The 14,320-nt window shown below is 36.1% G+C and overlaps 1 protein-coding gene across 6 annotated transcripts in view; it reads left to right on the forward strand.

Annotated features, from left to right (window-relative positions):
* SLC16A7 (solute carrier family 16 member 7) overlaps positions 1-14,320 on the forward strand; it is a 155,484-nt gene that overhangs the window by 97,318 nt on the left and 43,846 nt on the right. The gene's annotated exons all lie outside the window — the stretch shown is intronic.

A 14,320-nucleotide genomic window follows, 5' to 3' on the forward strand; every position in this document is an offset into this window, starting at 1 on the left:
AGCGTGGTCTGTCTCAATAGTACAGATTTCTATCATCTTCCAAAGAGTGGATATTAATCTAGAGATTGAGAAACTTTTCAAAGCTTCTCTGTATTCTATGACCTTGTTGTCTGGGACAAACTTTTTTTTTTCCTCTATCAGAAATATGCAAAAGGTTGAATTTTAATAACCTTACTTAGAGTGCTCTTGAACACATACAGGCTGTCATTAACCTTCCAAACACTGCTTGGGTTAGACAAGTATTTCACAGTTTCAGATATATGTAAAATATTTATGTAGAGTTACTTTTTCCTTTTCAGATAAAGTAAAACAAGCTTAAGGAATTAACTCTGATAAAATGAATGATAAGCCTTTCTCATGAACACTCCTTCACACAAGAAAGGATATTAAGTACCTTTATGTTGTGGCAATAATATTACTTGGAGGTGTTCCTTAAATCAAGCATGATGTGTTTTAGAAGCTATTGGATAAAACTTTCCAATGGCAGCATAACCTCTGCTCCTTAAAATTGGCTTCTGTATTAGTTTAAAAAGCTTGAGGCAATTTGTAAGTGCTTGCGAAACTACAGTTCCTGACAAAACAGCCCCCACCCACCCAGCCACCCACACGTTACCGACATTCCAAAATAAGTCTGTGGGAGAAAAAAGGAAGACAGTTTTATTCACTTCATATTTTAAGTTCATATTTGTGACCTCTTATTTTGTCTTTTTGACTAATTTTATTCTCTTAGGTTTAATGAATGAAACATCAGTTAATGTTGAGTAACTATTAGATATAGGTATTTTTTCCTCTCTACTTGTGGAGAATCAAAATTGAAAACAGAAATGCTTTCTGTTTTCTCTATCTTCGGCATTCATTCGTTCTTCCTTAGGGGTCAGCAGTAGCAGCAGAAAAACACATCTCACAAAGGATCTGAATTTCTGTTTGGTTTCCCACAATACATTTTTGTTGTTAATTTAGCTAGGTCATAAATATTTCTTTACCATTGAATGAATATAATAGGCCTAAATTAAATTATCTAAATTTGGATATTAGTTTTGCCTGCAATGATAGTTATTCATGACCTTCCAACTGTAACTCTTCATGTTTTTTCTTTAAGAGAGAGAGAATGCAGGGGCGGGGTGGGGAGCAAGAGAATCTTAAACAGACTCCACACCCACCGCGGAGCCCCATGCGGAACTCAGTCTCACGACCCTGAGATCATGACCTGAGCCGAAATCAAGAGTTGGAAATTCAATCGACTGAGCCACCTAGGCACCCTGTTCATGTTTTTTTCTAGGAGAAAAAACTCTTTATCCACTGGTAGTCTGTTTCACTTATTCTTTTGTAGTGCATAATCATTGATTTTTAAGTGAAGAGTCTAGATCCATTCTTGTTCCAAAACATACCAAAAACTTTCAAAGATGAATAACTGATTTTTTTCTTTACTAAATTCCTAAACAAAAGAAGTCTTTTTATGCCTTTTTTTAAAGAGGTAGTGTAACATAGTGAAGTAGTGCTCTAGGGCATGGACTTGAATTTGACTCTGTTCAGATTCCAGTGCTGCAACTTACTAGCTGAGTAGCTCTGGCCAATTACTTAATACTTCTCAGCTTCAGTTCCTTATAAATAAAAAATCCATGCTGCTTTTCATGAGTATATTTCCAAACTCTCTGTTGATGAGTTTCATCTCACCTAATTATACACAATAAGGAAGAACATTGTGGTTATCTGGGCAAACATATCTTATCATCTAAACCTACGTGTGTTAAGGTAATGTTCTAGCATTGAGCTTATTTAAGCTGTTTTGAAAAATCAGAATTATCCAAATACCTGGACAGCATCTCTGGTGTGGAAACTAGGAAAAATGGATTAAGAAGAAAAGAGAGTCTCATATGATAATGCCAACTTTGCCTTAGATGTCAATCTACAAAAAATTACAAAAATAAGGGGAAAAAAGATCTATTTTTCTATGACTTTGACCACATTTTGCCTATATTTCTTCTAGATATTGTCTAAAGTAGATGATTTAATCTTTAGACCAGATTTATGTTCTGTCTTCTAGGTTTCTTTCCCCTCCCTTCTTGTCAGTTTCAATGCAATAGACTGAGAAAAGCTATCTGATGTGAGAATGCATGAGTTGCAGAATCCTTCCAAGTTAGTTTGAGGAAGGAACTAAATTTTTTTTAAAAATTTCCTTTTATTTAAATTTTAAGAGCTTCAGTTGGCTAATGGCTACCATATTGGGAAGTGCAGGTTCAGAAGGTAAACTTTCAGCCCCTAACTGTACTGTAAATCTCATGAGAGCAAGGACTTTTTTTCCCGTTTTGCTCACTTTTGGGTTCCCTGCGGGTAGATAAGCCTTGGCACATAATAGGTGCTTAATATTTAAAAGGAAAGAACAAATGGATCATTATCAAAATTATTGTAACAATCATAAAAGCCATGAAAAACTGGGTCTATAATGGTATGATTTTTTTCAGAGGTCACTTTTTCAGAATCTAAATTCGTTCATTGAGATTTTTTTTCTTTTATTTAATAAACATATATTGAGCTCAATGGTAGATATTGATGTCCAAAGACAAAAAAGATATGGTCCTTACAAGGAGTTTTATCCACTTGGGAAGAAAAAGAAGTAAAAATTTTTAAATCTATGTGATAATTTTAAAGACAGATATGAAATGCTATGGGAGAAAAGAAATTTAAAAAAATAGCCTTCATGGTCAAAAGAATAGAAATGAGAATGATATGGCCTCCTGGAGGGTAGAGAGGATTTGAACTGTTTAGAAAAAGTCAGCATTTTAGTAGAAGGACCACAGAGATCATCTTTGAAATAGTTCCTTCCTATAATATAAAATGTGGAAACATGGGATATCTGAGTGCAAGGCATGGCATAATAGGACTTTGTGTGCTATTATGAGGTCACAGTGGAAATACGCAGAGAATATGGTCATAAATTTGGAAATCCTCAACTACTTTTTGTTACAAAGCTCTGAAACAATAATTATTTGTTTTTAACTGTTGTTCCTGTTTCCATTGCTTTTTTATTTCCATTGGTCTTTTCAGGTACGTAAATATTTTCTTGCTAACAGTTAGTGAATATTTTACAAATTATTCTTCTTTCATTCCTAAACAGGCATGCAGTTTATAAAGACTGAAAAGTAAATTTTTTTTTTTAGATAAACTTATGTTTTATTTTACTTTCAAAGATTATGGTCAAGTTCTGTCTGCTATGCAGAATCTTTTTCAATAGTTTCATTTTTTCTGATGTTTTAAATTTTAATTCCAAAATATTTAGCATAGTGTTATATTGGTTTCAGGTGTACAATTAGTGATTCAACAATTCTATACATTACTCAGTGCTCATCGTGATACATGTGCTCTTGATCCCAATCACCGATTTCACCCACCCCCTCACCACCTCCCCTCTGGTAACCAGCAGTTTGTTCTCCATAGTTAAGAGTCTGCTCTTTGGTTTGTCTCTTTTTTTTGTTTTGTTTTGTTTTTTCTTTTGTTCATTTGTTTTTGACAATGAAAAATTTAATTGTAGAGATTAAAAAATGTTATTACACATAACATATGTATATGTATATATGTATATGATTTTAATATCAGATACCTCATCAGCTCCATAAGTTGTCATATACACTCAAAGACAACTTTAAAGCAGAAAAGTCTGAGAGACTGTCAGGTGCAGGGCAGCATCTCATAGATCCTCAGTGCAATACAGCTTTTGTGTCCTTCTCTTATTCTAGTGCTGAGGATTAGGTGACAGTGGAATAAAGAGTACTGTTAATTTGGTAAAGCAAGTTGCTGTTTCACCTTTCACACCAGCCAAGGAACATATCAGGTATCTCTCCTGAAAGCAGAGCTTACTGTCGTAGTTCGGTATCAGTTTTCAGGTGTGTATATCCATAAGGAAAAAAAAATAAAGTTGTTAAATAAAAACAATATTAACAATATCCTTTAAAAACCACATCTCAAGTTTTTCTTGAGGTTAGTCTTCAGGCTTTTATACCACTTATAGACAATAAAAAAAGAATCATAATTGAACTTGCTAATCTGATACATTATTTACCAAGTAAATACATGTTGTGTTTTATAAGATAGAACTTATGGTAGACTTGCTGGAACTGGTTGGATGCTTCTATCTGAGGTGTTTGCCAAGTTACAAAACAGAATAGGGCTAGAATTTAAGACATAAATGTGATTCTAATTTAATTACACAGAGCATTGTTAACTAGTTAATGATGTCATAATATTTTCATTAAAAGTATACTTAAAGAATGGAGGTGCTGTTGTATTTTAGGAATAATTTTTAAAACTTGAGATATACATGGCATTTCTACATTTAAGAATATAGTGACAACAGAGAGTCCCATATAAGTCTTTTACCTGTGAAATGAAGGTGATAATAGAAAACTTTTAGTTATGAAAATACCAGTTAATTAGATAAATCACACAAAGTGTTGTATACTTCCCACCATGTAATCAATTCCTAAAAAAAATGATAGCTATTGATATTCCAGTGCCAAAGAATAATAGTACATCTCCAGAAGTACTGTCGCACGAATCCTTTCCCTCAAGAACTCATCCACGTTGAATCACAGGGATCCAGAAATTAATAATTTGCTCATATTCATAACTAAATAGACTGTTGCTGGTGGGTTCTTAGCTTATGTTATTGGAATAGTTTATTATTAAACAGCTAGAATCCACTTCCAACTCCATATAATTTAATATTATTTAAATATTATTTAAAGAAACATTTCACACTTCGCTTCATAATTATATGCATTCATAGACCTTTACAAAGTGGAAGAAAGTTTCCTCCACTTTACTGCTGCTTTACTTTACAGATAAAAACAGACCAAGAAAGTTCTGAGTTTTTTGAAAGCCGTATAGTGAATAGCAGTGGGAGGATGTGGGCATTGGTGTCTGACGTCCAGAAGTCATTTTTCAGGATTCTTTCTCCTTGTTAGGTCATTCTCTAGCCTTCCTATTAAAAATAGTACATAACATTCTTCCACTAGAAATAACTTCCCTCAAATTTTTTCACCACACAAAAAAAATGTTTTATGGACTTAAAATTTCTGTACCGCTTAATTACACTCTGAGATATGTGAGATGTATTTTGAAAATTATACTCAAGAAACATAAGCTGTATCATGAGTATTATTATTATCCTACTTGGTGAAGAATAAATGCTTTTACTTTTCAACCCATTTAAGCCTTTCAAAAAATATGACCAGTTATTTCATCGCCCTCCTTAGTATTATTTGACCAAGCTACTTATTTTCTGTTCTCTTAATCATCCCTGATAAATCAGTCCCAAAGCCTTTTAGACATTTCACGTGTTTCTCCCTGAACTGCCTCCTACATGTTCTTATTATTGTAATTTATTTGTTGAGTGTTGACAGTTTACTTGGCACCATTCAAAACATAACATCTTTCTATTTAGAGAGGTGATTTGAATTGCCACATTGCTGTTTGTGTGGTCTCAGCAGACAGAAGGAATGTGGACTAAACCATCCCAATCAAGTTGGGGATATGAGGAAGGGATCCAAACAATTAGTGGGTAGAGCTCAGAAGCATTTTTTAGCCTCTAACTCATTCCCTCCCTCCCCACCCCGACTGTGTTTAAAGTTATCTCACTTAATAGTGAGGAGTCAGTACCTGCGGCTAAGTTGAGCTGCTTCAGACCTAAGGATTACCAGAAAGCCCTGAATACCAGTGGCATTCATATGGAAAACTAACGTGACTTGCAACTCCTTTGAGAAAGGTCTTTGGAATATGAAGAATGGCTATTTTCAGTTAGCCAACCTGTGTATTTTTTCATCAATATTTTAAACTGTTTTGAAAACAGAATAGTTAAAGTTTTTAAGTATAGACTGGTTGACATTTAAGTATAATAGCTTTTAAGTAGACATCCCATTTTTTTTTTTTTAAGATTTTATTTATTTCTTTGACAGAGGCAGACACAGCGAGAGAGGGAACACAAGCTGGGGGAGTGGGAGAGGGAGAGAGAGAAGCAGGCTTCCCGCTGAGCAGGGAGCCCAATGCGGGGCTCGATCCCAGGACCCTGGGATCATGACCTGAGCCAAAAGCAGACGCTTAATGACTGAGCCCACCCAGGTGCCCCTAGACATCCCATTTGAAAAGAGAAAAAAGGAATGAAAAGGTAGGAAGGGAAACAAGGAAGGGAAGATACAGATTTCAGGAACTTTGACAGGCAGTTTGTTTGTTTCCTACAACCTTGTCACTATTCTTAACGGACCTTGGGTATCAAATTATATAGTCTGAGATCTTATTAACCAATTTCTGATCCACTAGATTTTAATGACTCTGTTAACAGTGAGCAAGTTAGTAAATAGCATTGAAAATAGAAACTAATGATGTAATGTATGGTGATTAACATAACATAATAAAATAAATAAATAAAATTAAAAAAAGAAAATTAACGGGATACAGAACCAGGCACTAGGAAACCTGACTGCTAGTTTTGGATCCTCCATCTTTGGGCATTTAGGGCTGCTGGCTGTGATGTACAGACTGTGCTGTGCTTCAGCTCCTGTCCTTAGCACCCTCAATTCAAGTCCTCCAAACATCCAGTAATCATTACTTATATCTCTGGAAAAAAGTTAGGAATTTTATGTGATACAATATTTGGAAATAAGATTGTCCATTGATTTATACTTTATGGCCAATGCATAAGTGTATCAGAATAAAGATATACAAAGTCACCTTACATATTAAGAGAGAAACTCTAAGCTGCAGTAGTAACCATACCAAATCCAATGACTTAGCTAAATAAGAATGTTGTTCAAAAGGAGGGTCATGAGGCCAAACTTGTCAGTATCAATCCAAACACTGTCCAGGAACCTTAGCTAACTGATACAGAATATTACAACTGTTTTAGCAAGATCATGGAAAATATGGAATGGATTATAAATGTTGTATTGGGAAGGGATAAGTGTGTACATTTAGGTAGAGCGGGGTTGTAGTCCCACTCAGATGAGTTTGTCCCTGGCGATGACTTCTCTGGTCTCACCACCTGCTGACTATAGGGAGGTGGGTCTGAGTTAAGGGAGATTTGGTACTTTGAGGACCGAGAGAGTTGTGTGTGAAATCTCAGACAATGGGAAAGCTAGATTATTAGAAATCATAGAGCAAGGGAAATGAAGGGCCCAAGTTGGTGAGGGGGACGTTTGCATTTGAATTGTGGGGGAAGAGTAATAATCACATTGGTTGATGACAGATTCCAACTTATGACTATTTTGGTGTATCATTGAGATAGAATGTGACAAAAAGAGAATCAAAGGTAAAAGATCGGGTGGGGGGAAGCCCCCAAAAATGAGAAGTCACATGTATATTGATGTCCCTTAAGAAAGATGATTGGCGGGGCGCCTGGGTGGCTCAGTGGTTAAGCATCTGCCTTCGGCTCAGGTCGTGATCCCAGGGTCCTGGGATCGAGCTCCGCATCGGGCTCCCTGCACCGCAGGGAAGCCTGCTTCTCCCTCTCCCCCTCCCCCTGCTTGTGTTCCCTCTCTCGCTATGTCTCTCTCTGTCAAATAAATAAATAAAATCTTAAAAAAAAAAAAAAAAAGAAAGATTGGCAGTGAGGTAGAGATAGACCCCTAGCCATGTGCCAGCCTTGAAAGTGTGATTGGGTAAGAGACCCAGGTGCCAATCAATAATGCAGGAAGGTTGAAGGGAATGCTGTAACTTGATGGAAATAGCTTACAAGAAGCACAAAGATTTATAAAAGAAAGGGTAAAGATGGAGAGGGAGTTTAGAATTTGATAGAGAACAGGGGGAACCCTTATGCCGCCCTCTGGCCCTGAAGTACCTGGGTGGGGGGATAAAAGAGTTCCCAACTGAAAGGGTATCAAAGGAAGTAGTTTTGTGATGGAAAAGCTACGACACTCAAAAAAGTTAAAACAATGAAACACAAACAGACAAACAAAGCACCTCCATGGTGCACAGGAGAAAGGTAGAAAAGCATAATGGGAACAGGCCAGCTGGAAGAGCATGGGCACTCACTTGGTTCTGGTTCTCTTCTCAGACGTTTCCTTTAGTGATGCAGTGTCACTAACTGCAAATTCTCCTCTTAGCTACACAACTGGGTACGAGCCTCATGGCTCTGAGCAGCTCTTGAGGCAGCATGTAACAGTCTGTTGGTAAATGACAGTGGCTGGAACTAGGATGGCAAACGGTCGATCTGAGTTTGCCCTTGAGAAGCTGGCTGTGCTCTCACATTACTGACAAAACTAGTGTTTGAGTTTATGAGACTTAAAACCCTGTCATCAAACAATGTTCTAGATAATGAATGTCACGCTGTGAAACCTATGGTACGATATGCAGCCATGTGTCCCCCGGAAGGGACACACACTTTTATATATTGTGGTATACTTCTCTTTTTCTATTATACAAGAAAATAGAACCCTAGAAATTCTGGAAGTTTACCAGCTTCTGAAATAAGGAGATATCAAATAGATAGGTGCTCTATGTAGATATTTGTCCGAGATTGTTTTTCCAATTTGTCTAAACTTTTATAATTCATTTTTTATAAATTAAAAATTACAAAAATACTTCAGATTATTAGTAGTACCATTAAATTGAGTGAAAGTCATGCCCCATATATATTGTCACTGGATATCCAACACAGTCTCACTAATTGTGTCTGTGCATAGTTTGGATAATTAAATTCATAATTATTCACATTTCCTCTTAAAGTCATATCTTCTTAATATCGAGCTTACTGTTAAAATCTACACAATTTCATAGAATCCATAGGAGGTAAGGGAATCTGTTGGTATTATGTCACCATGTTGATTACCAGGCTGGTCAGATGAGTATTTTCTTTCCTTTTCTCATCATCTCCTTATTTTTTACTTCATGTAAGTGTTCTATGAAAACAAAAAAGTTATTTGTGTAGAAGAATGGTGTCCTCTGTCTGTGTGTCTTTTATTTCTCTCTTTATTAAATGTCACTTTCTAATTCCTATATCATTATTCGTTCAACTTTTTCATTCCTCTCTTTGATTATAAATGTTATAGTCTTAATTCTTTATTTGTGAAATCCAAAGCTTTTATGATTCACCATTCTCCATAAGAAGTTCAACTTTAGCAACAAAGATAGGTTTTGCTAAAATGTGCTTTTGTGGCTTTTTAAAATAATCTTGCAACAAGTGGATAGATTCCTACCTTGTAAACAGATTAGCTTCATCTTTTTTTTTTTTTTTTTTTTGCCTAGACCAAGTTGTTGTCACTTAAACTTGGCCTGTTAAAAGTAGGCATCTGAAGACAGAATGACAGTTCAGGACAAACTAAACACAGCTTTCAAACAGCACAATGAAGCTTGCTGACAGTGTAGCTGACTTTGATACCTAGATAGTGCTATCCAGTTGTCTGCTTCTGTGGAAAAATTAAAAGTAGGCCTAGGAAGAGATTTCTTTAAAATTATCGATAATTGGTGCACCTGGGTGCCTCAGCCGGTTAAGTGTCTGCCTTCAGCTCAGATCATGATCCCAGGGTCCTGGGATTGAGTCCCGCGTCGGGCTCCTGGTCATCAGAGAGCCTGCTTCTCCTTCTCCCTCTGCCGCTCCCCCCTGCTTGTGCACTAGCTCTCTGTCAAATAAATAAATACAATCTAAATAAATAAATAAATAAATAAATAAATAAAATTATTGATAATTATTGAGGATCTACTTTTGTTGTAGTAGGTGGCCTGCCAGCTTTCACATTTTCAAAAAGATTCTTTGGTGTCCGCACAGAGGTCAGTTATGACCCAACCACTTGTGAGAATCTAGAATGAATTTTCAGGACAGAGGTCCTCAGTCATTAGTTCAAGATCTGCCAGGAGTTATTAACATGATATCTTGCAGGTGTCCACACCACTTATTGCCACCACATTTTTTTATTGTTGTCAGTGTTCTTTGGGGATCCCTCACACAAAAGGAAAATTCCTCTGACACTTACTTAGGCACATCTCTGTCAGCACCGTCTACCAAAAGAACTCTTAATCTTCTAACCACATCCAAAGGAATAGTCTTAAGTCTGCTCTAGAAGATTGGGCTCTCTAAAATTAGAAATAACCAGAAAATGCAGCTCCTAAAATGATAAACTCCTGGTGTTTCCAAAATTTCCCCTATTTCCTGTAGTAGTATATAAATACATTTTTAGTGTGAGAATTAGATCTGTTAGCAGTATCTATAGACTTACTGTTAGGTAGCTCCAGCTGAGTAAAATATTGGTAAAGCAAAAACAGTATTATTTAATAAGGGAAGTCACCAAAAAACCAAGGAATGAATTAGCTAAGGAGGACTAGATTGGTGGCCATATCACAGAGAACATTTTGCCTGAGTATCTGGGCAAAGTCCATCTATTTTACTTTTACTTTTCCTAATTTATTTTGACATGTATTCAGATCCCAGGTAGCATTTTTTTGTGTTCAGAAACTCTCTTGAAATACGTGCTTTTTAGAATAGAATGGTTAGTACTATTCCACTAAAATATGACTCTGTTCATAGATCTCAGGAGCTTTCAAATTCTCAAGTCTCCTCACCACCTGTGCTTATCCATAATAGTGTTTATCCAGCCAGCCTCCCCACGCATATCCCTAGACCTGTGGAGAGCTTTGTAATAGATTAGAAACAAAAGGGGGGGAAAATATATCACTCCATAAAATGAATAATCATGAGAAAATGTAATCTAAAGCAAACACGTTTATTAAATATCTGCTGGGACAGGTTCTAAATATCTTTATGCCCAAGTGCCTTCTTTTTTGGCTTGGTTTGGTTCCTTTTATGTAATAAACAGTTAATAATGCATACCACAAGTGAAATTATATGCAAAATATTCACGCTCAAACATGTTTAGTCTTTTACATTTTATTCTTAAGTACACTCAAAACTCATGAATCAAGTAAGAAACTACCCTTCAGATGTTTTTCAGGAAATCTTAAGTGACAAAAGACAGTCACATTTTGTATTTGTGTAGCATTTTAAAGTTTATAGCATTCTTTAACACGAATTACCTCCTTTGAATTTTAAACAACTTGTGAGTTTGGGGAATGATAGGCTCGTCATTTTCTAGATTACAGAACTTCTGAACTGCAGTTCTGCAAGGTTAAATGACTCGCGAAAGTTCACAGGACTAGTCTACAGGAGAGCAAGCCTTGCAGCCCTTGGCTCAGTGCTTTGAAGTGTATGATAGCATGATTAAGAGCCCCAGATATGAGTCCCATTAACTTTTATCTCTATTTTTTCAAATCCTTGAGTTCACTGGCTATCTAAACACTTTGGATTTAATATAAAAAAAAGACCATATTCCAGTCTTTATTCCACTGTTAGCCACGTGACCCTCCTGCAAGTCACCTGAGCCCTCTGAGCCTGACTCCTTCATATGTAATGTGGTTATACTGCGGCTCCTGGCTCCTCCCTCAGGGGTCACGTGACCTGCACTCAAAAGGGAAAGTGTTCTGAAAATGACTAAGTGCCACTGTTCTAAAATGTAAACACATGATATTCCGTAACCTTTGGGCATTTTGTAATGAGGATTCCATCCAGAGGTAAAGTCATAGGGTCCAACTTCAGCTCCACCACTGGGAGCTATATGATTCCCAGCAAGTCCTTGAAACAATGTGAAAATCTGTTTTGTCCACTATAGAGTGATGGTTTTGAGTGATATTGACATCACTACTATAGTGAAAGTCATGCATTACAGTGATGTGAGAAGTCATATAGAATAAATAAAAGTGTGAAGGTCTTCATACACTGAGAACGTGCTATGCAAATATACATATATGTGTATAAAAGCCTCATTAATATGTAGTATATTTTAAAACGTTACATGGATTAGTCCTTATGTCAGACAATGTAACAGCTCCAAACTCTTTATGGGTTCTATAGGAAAAAAGCCAAAGCAAGTATATTTTGAAAGGGTACTGTGTATGGGAAGAAGGCCTTACAGGACTAAAGCCTATTGGGTGATTTTTAACTGGCTTAACTTTTGCCATTCTCTGGGGGTTACAACCATTTTCTTCCTTTATTTCTTAATTTTCTCAAGTACCCAAGGTTCCTCTTTTCTGCTGCTTTATAAAGAATTTCATAAAAGTTGAACTGACATTCCATACTGAGTCTCCCTTCATGTGTGATTCACACCCCATCCACTCCTTTCAAGTGCCTGCATGCTCCAGCCGATCCAGTTAGACTTCCAGCCTGGTCAGCTCTAGGCCTCCTCACGCCCTTCTGCCAACACCAACTTTGCAAAAGAGAGGGTGTTAAAGAGCTGATTTCTATAAAGTTTACATAGGAGATCACTTTTTAAAATGTCTTTATTGAAAAAGTATGCAGTACATTCTCTGCATGTGAAAAATAGCCCTGAAGTTGCCAACACAGGAGAGACACAAGGGCTCTGGGAGGTGAACAAACATATCTGAGTGGTAACTTCATACTCTTGATGTGAAGATGCTGTGGCTTGTCTCAATTCAAACCTGACTTTCTGGCTGTAGAGGGAATCCACAGAATAATCTGGGAGATTCAGGTTAGAATCACAAATATTCCTAAAACTTCCTCAAGATTATATAGGTGAGGGGCACCTGGGTGGCTCAGTCAGTTAAGCGTCTGCCTCTGGCTCAGTCAGTTAAACGTCTGCCTTTGGCTCTGTCATGATCCCAAGGTCTTGGCATCGAGCCCTGCATCAGGCTTTCTGATCAGCAGGGAGTCTGCTTCTCCCTCTCCATCTGTCCCTCCCGCTGCTTGTGTGCTCTCTCTCTCTCTCTCACTCTAGCTCTCTCTCAAATAAATAAATAAAATCTTTAAAAAAAAAAGATTATATAGGTGATAATGTGGATTTGGGGACTTGGATTTATTTTATTTTTGTAATTAGATACTGTTCAAATGTTACATTCCAAAGAAAAATTATGAAGAGATTAAGAATGTTGTTTCATTAGGTTTATAATCATATTTAAAAAAAAATCCTCCCATATTGCTATAAATTCATACATTCATGCATTACTCTCTAGTTTCTTAAAATTCAGCTTGAAATTTCCTTTTCTATGACACCAACAATAAAGCCCAGTGCATTTCCTATATAATTAAATCATCTTGAAAAGAGTTTAAAACATGACACAAGAATGGAAGCAAAATTGTCTTTTATATAGCTCATGAATATATTTTGAACACTCCCTATGTGCTTTGTGATTTAGGTGGCAAACAGCAAAGATATAAATAGTATACCACTATCAGTTTCCTGAAAAAGTTATTTTGATTTGAGGCATATTTAATTTCTACCTCAAAAACATAGTTTTTATAATGGAAGAAATGCATTTTGCTACTAGGAAGCCTAAATAATATTCTCCTCACAAGCATAACTTGTTATATCCTTCCTGAAGTCAGTGTATTTCATTGGATCATTTTAATGTGCTCTGACTGAAGAATATCAATATCACTCTTCAGATGAAAGGTGGTTCCAGTAATGCCTGATGTCTAAGCATCATTTGTAATACAAATGATGAGGAGCCTGTGGCTTAATGGCCACTAATTTATTTTGAATTTATGATGCATTGCAGCCATTAGAAGTAAGCTGCTTTACATCAGTTCATGGGGAATAAGAATTGTTTGTGGTGGGTTTTATTTCTTGATGTCAGATAGGAAATATATGCCCATTTCCAAAGGTAGAAAAAGAGAACAACTCTGTAGTGAAGTGGGTTTAGGTCAGAACTCTACCAGCTCTGTGTAACAGTTCTCATTCATCATGCATTTCACTGTGCTTTATCATAGGTAACCGTGAAGTTGTTTTTAAATGAAAGATTGGATTGATAGTTTTGCATTATATTTAAACAAATTTAACAATAATTTTCACTGTTCCAACAGTTTCTTAATATATATGTGTCATTAAATATTTAAGGATTAAGTAAAATATTAAACAATTTTGTGTAATGGAGATCACCATATACTTAAATACACATCAACATTAGAATAAAATTAAACTAACGCTTATCAATTATAAATATTCTGTGGTTGGTCCGATAGGAAAAAAGATAAGCAGAGCATTCATTTGTCCATTGAGATTACCATTGACTTGAGATAACAAGATTTTTGTAGGAAAATACATTTTAATGAGTGGTTTTAGTAAGAATTCAAGGCAACAGGTAGTGAGATTTATTTCCACTAACCAAGAGATTTATTCCCACATCTGACAATAGATGGCGCCAGTGGTTGTAAACATTAGAGCAAAGCTCCTAGGACACTAAGTGCTGTGAATTGTGCAAGACTGTTGAATCTCAGATCTGTACCTCTGAAACAAATAATGCAATATATGTTAAGGAAAAAAAAAAA

Source organism: Leptonychotes weddellii, chromosome 5, assembly GCF_054177405.1.
Source record: "Leptonychotes weddellii isolate Sample4059 chromosome 5, ASM5417740v2, whole genome shotgun sequence".
NCBI lineage: Eukaryota > Metazoa > Chordata > Mammalia > Carnivora > Phocidae > Leptonychotes > Leptonychotes weddellii.